Source organism: Podarcis liolepis, assembly GCF_965112155.1.
Source record: "Podarcis liolepis genome assembly, chromosome: 1".
Taxonomy (NCBI): Eukaryota; Metazoa; Chordata; class Lepidosauria; order Squamata; family Lacertidae; genus Podarcis; species Podarcis liolepis.
Genome location: NC_139554.1, coordinates 14,907,471 through 14,919,779, shown reverse-complemented (window position 1 = coordinate 14,919,779; position 12,309 = coordinate 14,907,471). Strand labels below are relative to the sequence as shown.

The 12,309-nt window shown below is 42.8% G+C and overlaps 1 long non-coding RNA gene across 1 annotated transcript; it reads right to left on the bottom strand.

Annotated features, from left to right (window-relative positions):
• Positions 1 to 3,953: 3,953 nt before the first annotated feature.
• Positions 3,954 to 10,655, bottom strand: LOC310686078. Its single transcript, XR_014515709.1, has 2 exons — positions 7,349 to 10,655; positions 3,954 to 5,523 (listed from the first exon to the last, which is right to left on the bottom strand). It is a non-coding gene; the product is annotated as an uncharacterized lncRNA (long non-coding RNA).
• Between the last annotated feature and the right edge of the window lie 1,654 nt (positions 10,656 to 12,309).

Genomic DNA, 12,309 nt, shown 5'->3' with positions numbered 1-12,309 from the left:
GGGATTGTATTGTATATGGTCTTTTTGTTACGATGATTGCTTGTACGCTGCCCTGAAATTCAAGAAAAAGGATGGAGGGTGGTATAAACAGGGTTTGGGGAGTGAATTAAATAGGGAAAAGCACAGGACATTTTGCCGAAGGCCTTTTCTAACCTGGAGTTGGCCCTGTTTCTATGTTGCCATCTTTCATGCGAAAGAACAGCTCTTTAAACTCAGTGCACCCTGAGTACAGGCAGCTGGGAGGCCTGATCTTAAAACGTAACCTACAGGGCATCCAGACCGAGTCCTTGATGGGACCCCAAGACACCTGCCCACCAATCCATGAGCCTATTCTGGTGCTGCGAACAGCTGTGTGGATGCCAAACAACCCCCAGGGACTCGTACAATAGCCAAAGCCAAGTGTAATTAGATGTTGCTTGTTGCTTAAGATTAAACAGTAAGACTAAGCTGTTTTGGTACAGAGCAGATTCCGACCCAAAACATTCGCGCAGACCTGCAGGTTTAAATGAAAAATGGACAGGCCTGCTAATCCCCATGAGAAAAAGCCAAGGGCAGCTCCACGCTAGGAGTCATTGTTGCGGGTGTGCAAGTGTCGCCTGAGCATTTTGCAGAAAGATCTGCACATATTTCGCCGCACATTGAGAGGAAAACGTTTATTTTTAGCACAGTTTTGTGGTCGCAGGAAGATTCCAGGGGAAATCCTCCATCGATATAGAATCGAGAAAAGTGAAGGGGGAGTTTCCTGATTGTGTTACATATACAGTGGTACCTCAGGTTAAGTACTTAATTCGTTTCGGAGGTCCATTCTTAACCTGAAACTGTTCTTAACCTGAAGCACCACTTTAGCTAATGGGGCCTCCTGCTGGTGCCGTGCTGCTGGGGGACAATTTCTGTTCTCATCCTGAAGCAAAGTTCTTAACCTGAAGCACTATTTCTGGGTTAACAGAGTCTGTAACCTGAAGCGTATGTAACCCGAGGTACCACTGTATTAACAGAGATATGATCTATAAGCTGTTGTTTTTTTAAAAAAATAAAAATACAGCAACTATAAATACTTGCTCCAGCTGTACCAATATCCCCTCATCCCTCTTCCCTTGAAGGCACCTGTTGACGCTAATGCCCTAAGTTAAGATTAGCTCCACAGCAGCGAAGGGGAGGCTCTGAATCCGCAGGCACTTGTAGCTGCCAGCAAGACAATCTGTGCTGAGACAGACACTTGGCTGCCTCATTTCAGAAGATCATGTAAAAGCTACAAAGCAAATGCAAGCTTCTGGCATTGCAACTCCCAAGTTGAAGCAAAGTCCTAAAGTGCTCCTCATGATCTACTCAAACCTGTGCCATTTCAGTCTGTGGAGGGAAGGTCATATATTTGACATTTTTCCTCGTGGGGGTGAGGGTGGGGGGACAAGGCTTTTATATAAGAAACAGCTTGTCACAGACCCTCCCTGTGGAATGCCCTCCTTTCAGATGTCAAGGAGATAAAGGACTACATGACTTTTAGAAGACATTTAGAAGGCAGCCCTGTATCAGGAACTTTGAAACGTTTGATGTTTTATAAATGTTGTAAGCCGCCCAGAGTAGCTGGGGAAACCCAACCAGATGGGCGGGGTTTTAATTAATAATTTTAATAAATAATAATACAATAATATAATTTTATTATTATTCAAGTGTCCCTATTTTCCAGAGATAGTTCTGGATGGACAGAAGCTTTCCCGGTTTCTACTCCCATGTATCATATGTGGTAGACATGTAGAAAGATCAAAGTGTTCTGGGGCTTAATTTACGAGGAGTTGAAAAAAATGTTTGGAATAACTTTTTTAAAAAGACCAGAGGCATTTCTATTAAGCATTGTTGGCAGGGACATCCCGAAGGCCTTTAGTAAGGTATTCTTATGTGCAACGGCCGCAGCTCGGACTTTGGTGGTAAAGGGGTGGAAGGAACAAGAAGCCCCGACAATAATGGACTGGCATTACAAGCTACAAGAATTTGCTGAAATGGCTCAGTTAACAAATACCCTGAGAGGCAATTCAAAACAAAAAATTATGGAAAAGTGGGATAGATATAAAACATGTGTTCAAAAATACAGTTAAGGTTTGCTATCTATGCTAGCATTTCATTGACGTTGGAGTGAGACTGAGTTGAGAAATAAGATTAACACATATTGATATAGGAATGTATTAGATAATATGTAAAGAAATATACAATAATAAGAGTACATTCATTTGTAAAAAAGGAATATACAACGGGAAAAACAGGAAGTCTAGTGTGTTGGTATGTATAAGATTTTTGAGGGAATTTGTTTTTTCTTTCTTTCTTTCTTTCTTTCTTTCTTTCTTTCTTTCTTTCTTTCATTTTCTTTCTAGGTACAGTGGTACCTCGGGTTAAGTACATAATTTGTTCCCGAGGTCCATTCTTAACCTGAAACTGTTCTTAACCTGAAGCACCACTTTAGCTAATGGGGCCTCCTGCTGCCGCTGCACCGCTGGAGCATGGTTTCTGTTCTCATCCTGAAGCAAAGTTCTTAACCCGAGGTAATATTTCTGGGTTAGCGGAGTCTGTAACCTGAAGCGTCTGTAACCTGAGGCATATGTAACCTGAGGTACCACTGTATATAAAATTTGTATATAATTTTTGTATACATGTTGGAAATTATAGTAAGTCCGGTAATGTAATATGACAACGTTTATCGATATAATATAAGCATGTTAACAAATAAATAAAATGCAATTTCAAAAAAAAAGAAAAGAAAAAAAAGAAGCCATCCCAGTTTCTGATTTGATCTCGCAACGTCCCGCTTTTCCTAAGGACGTCCCTATTTTCATCAGACAAATGTTGGAGGGTATGGAATTCTGAGACTCCTGAGCCAAGGAAATAAGTAACTATACAACCTTTAGAAGACATCTGAAAGCAGGCCTTTATAGCGAAGTTTTTAAAAGATTATTATTATTATTATTATTAAATGGGACATTCCTATTTTCATCAAGTGTACACCTATCTCCTTTCGCACCCACACGGCACATTTAAAGCACACCAGCACATATTTAAAGCCATGGCTTCCTCCCCCCCCCCCCCGTAACCCTGAGAATTGTAGTTTGTTAAGGGTGCTGAAAATAGCTCTATGGGGGTATACTACAGTTCCCATAGTTCTTTGGGGGAAGTCGTGCCTCTTAAATGTGCGAGGTGGGTGTGACTGGATGCAAATGCCTCATGTCTGATGTCACCGGACACATATGCATGTTTGAAAACGTGTACGCATCTCAAGTCCAAAGGCCCAAATCGCATACTCCATTCCCAGGATATTGACTGCACAGTGTGGACCCACGGCCCATGGATTTTACATATATGCATCCCTTTGAAGATTATTCCAAATATGGGTGGCATCAGAAACAGGACAGGCATACCAGGGAGCCATGGAATGGGACTCGCTTTTCCCACACACCCAAAAGGTTCAGAAGGTTCTACCAACCCTCTGGGGCAGATTTTGAGGGTGTGAAAGAGGCGGCAGAGGAGAGGAAAGGGAAGTTCCATTGTGCAAGCACAGGGGTAGGCAACCTAAGGCCTGGGGGCCAGATGCGGCCCAATCGCCTTCTAAATCCGGCCCACGGACCGACCAGGAATCAGCGTGTTTTTACATGAGTAGAATGTGTCCTTTTATTTAAAATGCATCTCTGGGTTATTTGTGGGACCTGATGTTTCTACATGAGTAGAATGTGTGCTTCTATTTAAAATGCATCTCTCAGTTATTTGTGGGGCATAGGAATTCATTCATATTTTTTTTCAAAATTTAGTCCGGCCCCCCACATGGTCTGAGGGACTGTGGACCGGCCCACAGCTGAAAAAGGTTGCTGACCCCTGTGCAAGCAGAAGTGTGTTGCGGCAGTGGAACAGCCACACTGAATCCCACCCCCCACCCCACCCTCCATTGTGGGCGAACATATCAGACGACACAGCAATTCTTCCAAAGCAGCTCTTTATTTGTAAGCTGGAACAGAACTAACTGAGGAGCTCAGTCAGCCTGCTTATATAGAGCTCCAGAACAATGTAACTGTTGCCATTTTCTAAAACTATCCAATCACTGAACGTCACTTTCGATCCTTCATTTGCATACAAACTATCCAATCACTGAACGTCACTTTCGATCCTTCATTTGCATAACTATCTACAGTATCCCCCTGCCGGCCCAGGGTGAGAACTTCAGTACATAACATGGTTCCCCCTCCACCCCACCCTCCATTGCAGATTCGGTTTTTATTATGATGATTTGCAATACAGTGGTACCTTGGGTTAAGTACTTAGTTCGTTCCGGAGGTCCGTTCTTAACCTGAAACTGTTCTTAACCTGAAGCACCACTTTAGCTAATGGGACCTCCTGCTGCTGCCGTGCTGCCGGAGCACAATTTCTGTTCTCATCCTGAAACAAAGTTCTTAACTTGAAGTACTATTTCTGGGTTAGTGGAGTGTGTAACCTGAAGCGTATGTAACCTGAAGCGTATGTAACCCAAGGCACCACTGTACTGATCTTACTGTTGCTTATTTTAATGGTTTGGGTTGCTTTGAGTTTGCGTCACAAGCACAGGATTTATTTTATAATTCGTAAACTGCCTTACGAATGCCCAGTTGAAGTGCAAACAAAATAAACTGAAAAAAGTTCCAAGTTAAGGAGAGGTTAGATGGACCTCTGTCCTGGATGCTTTCGCTGAGATTCCTGCATTGCAAGAGGTTGGACTAGATGACTCTCGAGGTCCCTTCCAACTCTACGATTATATGATTCTTATCACTGGAATTGTGATTGTTTATTTATTTATTTATTTTGCAGGTGGATGACGATAACAGTAACCTCAGGGTTGCTTTAGGACCTCAGGACAAGGAGAGCAGAAAGAACGTTTTATTGTTATTAAATAAAGGAGGCATATTGGAGGGGTGGGAAAGCATTTCCCTACAGGTTTTTCCTGTTTGTTCTACAACACCACTTTTATGCATTGACATTCAGCAGATCTGAAAACATAAGAACAATCTCTCCCTTAACCTTTCCTGTCTCAAGATGCTTCGTCTTTCTCTCAAATTCTCTTTTAATGGTACCTAGGCAGAACCGATTCTGTTGTTGTTGTTTAGTCGTTTAGTTGTGTCTGACTCTTCGTGACCCCATGGACCAGAGCACGCCAAGCACTCCGGTCTTCCACTGCCTCCCGGAGTTTGGTCAAACCCATGCTGGTAGCTTCGAGAACACTGTCCAACCATCTCGTCCTCTGTCGTCCCCTTCTCCTTGTGCCCTCAATCTTTCCCAACATCAGGGTCCTTTCCAGGGAGTCTTCTCTTCTCATGAGGTGGCCAAAGTATTGGAGCCTCAGCTTCACAATCTGTCCTTCCAGTGAGCATTCACTGCTGATTTCCTTCAGAATGGATCGGTTTGATCTTCTTGCAGTCCATGGGACTCTCAAGAGTCTCCTCCAGCATCGTAATTCAAAAGCATCAATTCTTCGGCGATCAGCCTTCTTTCTGGTCCAGCTCTCACTTCCATACATCACTACTGGGGAAACCATAGCTTTAACTATACGGACCTTTGTTGGCAAGGTGATGTCTCTGCTTTTTAAGATGCTGTCTAGGTTTGTCATTGCTGCACAATTTGTCAACCGACTCTGTTACATGAACCAAATTAGGGCATCTCTCGCTCTGCTGTTGAGCTTGTTATTTTTTTTCTCCTAAGGTTGCCTTTTCTTGTTAGGACTCCTGTTATCTGTCAGCCAAAATATATGCTAAATAATTATGTTAATTCTATAAGTACACTTTCCCTTTGTGAGTCACACACCTTGTTACTGCAAGCCATTCCTTGCAGCAGTTGTGCAATCAAGTGGGGGAAAAGATAGGTCGATTGACACAGAGGCATCTATTTTCAAGCCAAGGAGAAAATGATTTTATTTTAGAACCGTGGACCATGGAACAGAAGAGGTAGCATGAGAAGTGTGAGGAGGGCCACATACAACTCAGGGTTTTATGTAACCATAAAGAGATGTGGGCAGACAATTGCCAGAGTTTTTTTGAAAGAACCAGGCAGAGAGGTGTGAACAGCAAAGAAACTCCTCAGAGCTCTGCAAAGCCTTTCTGTTTTAAAGATTTTACCAGGGAAGCTAAAATTGCTCACCCATGTAGTGTTCCCCATGACTGCCTTCATGTTTAAATCGGGTCCTCAGCTGCTATGCCTTCAGTAAGGTCACATAAGAGCTGTGGCCCTGGCAGGTGACACTCTGACAGTGGTATATTTTGGATTTGGCAAAGGGAAACCAAAATGACCAGATGGGTGGAACACCACTCCTCCAACATTTGCGGCTTTTTAATATAGAGAAAGGAAAGGGGACTGAGGAAGGACATAATCAAGGTTTATAAAATTATGCTCAGTGGCGTAGCGTGGGTTGTCAGCACCCGGGGCAAGGCAAGTAATTTGTGCCCCCTAACCCATGGATTTTCACCCCCTAACCCGTGGATTTGCGCCCCCTAACCCCCAGGTGTTGCACCCGGTGCAGCCGGGGCCCCCTGCACCCCCCACGCTACGCCACTGATTATGCTTTTAATGTTTGAGGTTTTATTGTGTTTTTAATATTTTCCTGGGGCAACACAGGCAGATGGGCAGCATAGAATCATCCACATCATCATTAAACAGGACGTCCCTATTTTCATCAGAGTAATATTGAAGGGTATATTGTTATTCAGATTTTTCTCAATTTTTCAAAGCACAGCTGTCCAGGGACAGATTCAAACACATACAGTACTGGAAATTTGGGTTTGTGCTGTAGATTAAAGTGCTCAGTTGCCCTAGTGAAACAAACATCCTTTTAAAAAAATTTAAAAAATGAAGATTGGCTTTTGCAGTTAGGAACGTTACAGGGGAATTCACTGAAAGGTATGATGCACAGAAAAACATATAAATGCTATGCAAACAAATAAAAGTCAACTTTTAATTGCATTCTGACAATAGAATATTATGGTAGAGCAGGAAAGCTGTCTTCTACATGCTTAAGTAATTAGAAAGTCAATACCATAATGATCCAAAGCTGCATGAATATTCCCTCATTTTAACCACACATACCTTCTAGCATGTGGGCACATTATGTCTTCCACCGGTCTGTCTGGTATAAATAGTACTTAATATTCTATTCCTTTTTTGTGTCTTTGAAAAACACAGCTATTCTTCCCTGCATTATTTTCCATTTTCCTTGTTTTGACAGATGCACAAGTCTTTCTTCTCATTTTTCCTTTGCTGCTATAACTTGCTGCCATAAAATATTTAAAGACTAAATACGTCAGACGACAGTCGATGAAGCATAATAAACTATAACATTTCCAGAAAACATTACCTGTTCCTTTTTAGGGAAGACAGGGACCTGACCATTCGGTTTCTGGAGGCTCGTTTGATTGAACAATACTTTCATGTTTTCACTCTCCTTTGTCCATCCATAACAGGTAGGGCTGCAAAAAAAAATTAATAATCAACTTTCAGGGTGTCCTGGTTTTTACTTTTTGAAATATGGCAACCCTAACAGGGCTCCTCAGGTTTGGGGGGGCCTGGGGAGACATTTTGAAATCTAAAACATGGTTGTGGGTGCTGCAAAATACTGTTGCACACCAATCTCTGAGCAGTGAGAGGTTCCAGGAGCTTATGCAGGCTCCATGTCTCCTTTTGGAAATGAGGCACAGCAGGGACTGTGGTGCCTTTATATGGTTTATTTACACATATAGAATCATAGGATTGTAGAGTTGGAAGCGTCATCTAGTTCAACTCCCTGCAATGCAGGAATCTCAGCTAAAGCATCCACAAGAGATGGCCATCTAACCTCTGCATAAAAACCTCCAAGGAAGTAGAGTCCACCACCTCCTGAGAGAGACCATTCCACTGTTGAACAGCCTTTACTGTCAGAAAGTTCTTCCTGAAGTTTAGTCGCAATCTCCTTTCCTGAACTTGAAGCCATTGGTCCAAGTCCTACCCTCTAGGAGCAGGAGAAAACAAGCTTGCTCCATCTTCCATGTGACAGCCCTTCAGATATTTGAAGATGGCTATCATAAATACAAAGATGGATAAATACAATGATGTTGGGAAAGATGGAGGGCACAAGGAGAAGGGGACGACAGAGGACGAGATGGCTGGACAGTGTTCTCGAAGCTACCAGCATGAGTTTGACCAAACTGCTGGAGGCAGTGGAAGACAGGAGTGCCTGGCGTGCTCTGGTCCATGGGGTCACGAAGAGTCGGACATGACTAAACAACTAAACAACAACAACAACAATCATAAATACAACCAGAGTCTATGATAAAGGGCCTCACAGCATTTAGCCCAAAGAGGTCTTGATTCTCCCACAGTCACAGCCATAGTCACATAATCAAGTCCCATAGTCACATAATCAAGCAGAAATCAGGTATGGTTTTCACACGCTGTCTTCTTCCTGCTTCTAGCCCAGCTCTTACATACTCAGCTGCCCTGACTTTTGCTTGTCTCACTAAAGACAAAGGATCCAAGTTCTATAAGTGAACTTCAGAGCTGTCATCTAACTAAAGTAATCTCAGCTAATAGATAAATGAGTTATAATCTGTGCTCACATTATTTGGGAGTAAACTCAGTTGAGCTCGATGGGATTCATTTCATTCAGAAGAGCATGCAAATGGTTGATTTTGATGGTCTTGTTTATTACTTGTGTTATGCACTGGGTTCCGAGTATATTTCAACTTGTATGGGGACTCTAAGAGATATTTTATAGTTTGTTTGTTTTCAATGTTTTAATTTTTTTTAATGTTAATACTATGGTGATAGCCAATGATAGGCGTAGTTACTCAACTCCTTTAAGTGCATCTACCCCAATGATGACTAACACTGGAGATTATCCTCTAAGTATTAGACCACTGTTCTGTTACTACAACCAGAGCTTCAGACAAAGATGTGCTTTTCCAAGCCGACATGTCTGCACTCCTGGCTCAGCAACACCTATGCTGGCTTGGTCATGTCCACAGAACAGAAGATGGAAGGATCTCAAGGATGTGCTCTATGGGGAGCTGGCTTCAGGCACCAGGCCAGTTAGCAGACCAACTCTGTGCTACAAATAAGTCTGCAAGCATGACATGAAGGCTGGCAATATCAATCCTGCTGTGTGGGAATCCCTTGCAAACGACTGCAATGCCTGGAGACAGACAGTCAGGTTGTGCATCCGCAGCAGTGACCAGAGGAGGAATGACCACTGGGAGAAACGCCATGGTGCATCTGAAGCAGCCCAACAGGATGCCTTCATCTACCCCAGCTGCAACTAAACATGTCTCTCCCGCATCTGTCTCTACAGCCCCAGCAGGTGCTGTAACTCTCCAACGCTTTGACTTCACCTCTAAAGGCGCACTCCTCCATTGTCTCCCAAGACAGATGGGTGCCAACACCTGCTACTACAAAGCAACATACAGAACAGCTCAGGTTGTCTCTCTTGCTGCCGCAGAATTGGTTCCTTCCTGCTAATGTTCAGGTCCATCCATTATTAATTTGCACTTGAAAACATCACACGGACTGGAGTCATCTATTTTCCTTTCCCATCCCTGTGAATGGAGTCTTTGATTCAATATTAACCGCACAGGAAATACAGTGTAGGTGGAACAGTTACATGCCTGACTCAGAAGGCAAAGCATCCTAAAGGAGATGAATCTCCACGGGGGACGTGCTGAGATATGAATAGAAGGCTTCTATAAAACAAGCTTGTTGGTTTTAAAACATGTTGGGCAAAATTTAATTATTAGCATCACTGCACTGGCTTCAAAGAAAGAATACCGGGGGAAGTTTGATCTTCTGCCCTTAGCAGCTTTTGCTTCACAAATTACAAGTGTTTGCAGATTTATAGTACACTAAACGTAAAGCATGTTAAACTTATAGCCCAGTCCTAAGCACATTCAGCTGGAAATATGACCCCTTCCTTTCCTACCATAAATGTGCTTACGGCTGTCAGCTGAGGCTGCTAGCAACAAAAAAACACAGCACAGTCCTCTATGCATGTTTGCTCTAAAGCAGATCCGTTCAAATAATTCCAATGCAGATGTACACTGGGGAAGTTCTTAAAAGGTTTTGAACGGCTTGTTGGAGGCTAGATGATGTAATTTATCCCACTTGTTTTCATAGAAGTTAGACAATGTTGCCTCAATCAAATGTTATCCCAGCTTTCCAGTGAATCTGCCCATCACTTTCCTTATCACAAGAAGTCCTATTTGGGGAAAGTCAATTCAAGTAGAATCAGAATGATAGAGTTGGAAGGTACCACTAGGGGTCATCTAGTCCAACCCCCTGATTTGTTGTGCAAAAGTTCCAAGTCAACTTTAATTGGACATCCTGAATTTGCCAGGATGTGATGGTAAAAGGTAAAGGTAAAGGACCCCTGACTGTTAAGTCCAGTCGCAAACGACTCTAGGGTTGTGGCGCTCATCTCGCTTTACTGGCCAAGGGAGCCGACGTTTGTCCACAGACAGTTTTTCTGGCTCATGTGGCCAGCATGACTAAGCCGCTTCTGGCAAAACCAGAGCAGCGCATGGAAACACCGTTTACCTTCCCGCCGGAGCGGTACCTATTTATCTACTTGCACTTTGACGGGCTTTCGAACTAATAGCCATAATCTGGAGACACCCTCAATGTACAAACCCAGCATAAGATTTGGTTAAAAGTACAAGAAGAAAAAACACAAAATGCACAATAAAAGAAGAACAAAAGAAACCAATAACACCGCTTCCCCTACCCACTCCCACAAACTCAAAAGCCTAGTTCAGGAATGTTTTTGCCTGTAGCTGTTGCTAAAGCTTCTTTTTTAAGAACAGAAGAAGAGAGAAATGGAGAAAAGAGAAGGAGAAACACAAAGGATGATAGTCAACTAAGTTTTACTCATAGCAGACCCACTGAAATTAACATTGCAAAGAGTTCAATGTTCAGTAGGTGTATTATGAGTAAAACTGAGTTGAATACCACCCAAAAACACATTATCATACTCCATCCTAATGAACTTTACTTCTCCTAGATGGGATACCTTCCCAGTTCGATGAGCCCCACCTGCCTTTCACTTCCCTCTATGGTAGGAGCAGAAACTGTCTTCTTGACCTTTGGACCCATGATTGGTCTCGTCAGCTCAAGCTGCCGGAGCCCATCTTTATATGCAGGGGAAGTACCTCACTCACCGAGGGTTTGAGACCCATCGACTACCCTCACCTGGTTTAGCCAGTCAGTTGAAGCCATTTCCTGGGGTATGGCCATTGTTGCATGTTGGCAGCTTCTAGGAGCTTCAGGTAAGAGCTGAGTGCAGAGTGGAGACGAAAGGTGGACAACCTACCCTGGAAGGAGCATGACATGTCCCCCACCTGAAGTACTACCTGTCCCAAAACACCCCATAGACCCCCAAATAAGTAAATAAATGGTGGGATTAAAGTATTTAAGATAAGCAAGCAAGTAATATATTCTTCCTGATATAAGATGAAGGAGATGAAACCTCCCAGTAACACATATTGCTCTGGCTGTTGAATAGGGCCCAATGTCCTTCCCTTTGCATCTACAGGCACAAGGCAACTCGGCAGATATCAAAAGCAATTAACAAAGGGTGCCATACTGCAGGTGGAGGTTAAAAGTGAACACTAGCTTTGAAAAAGCTGAAGACAAATTAATTAGATTGTGTATTCTATTTTCAAATGCCTGTTTTGCACCCTTTAACAATATTCATGTGTTCATACAAACAACAGGTTCAAAGAAAAGGTGTTTTCAGTTTCCCATGAAAGCACCAGATACTGTGAGGATAAAGATAGAGTAGAATTGCAAAATTATTTGCATAATAAAGGGCTGTTTTGTGGAGTTGAAAAACAATATATCTAGACAGGGCAGTGCTCATATGCTATATGTTAGAGTCTCATGGTGAGGAAAGAAAGTCAAATGGAAATTATTCCCTACAGATCATTTTCATTTATCTTTCTTTCCCTCACCATGTGAGCCTAGAAGCCAAAGAACACTGCCAGAGTTTGAACATGCAGCAAAACTAGATGACAAATGCATAGTGTGCAGGTTTTTCCAGATTTTTTTCTGGAACAAAATCACTTGCCCTGCCTGTTTGTTATCTACACTTGCCAGGTTTTCCCAGGTCCCAAACTTTCAGGTAGTCTGCCACATGAAAAACCGGTATGAACTTTGGGTTGTATCCAATGTAAGTCATACTTAGAGTAGACCCGTTGAAATTAATGGGTGTAACTGAAATAGGTCCATTAATTTCAAGAGGTCTGCTATGACTAGAACTTTCCTTCGTATGGGTAAAATCTGAACTGGCATCAG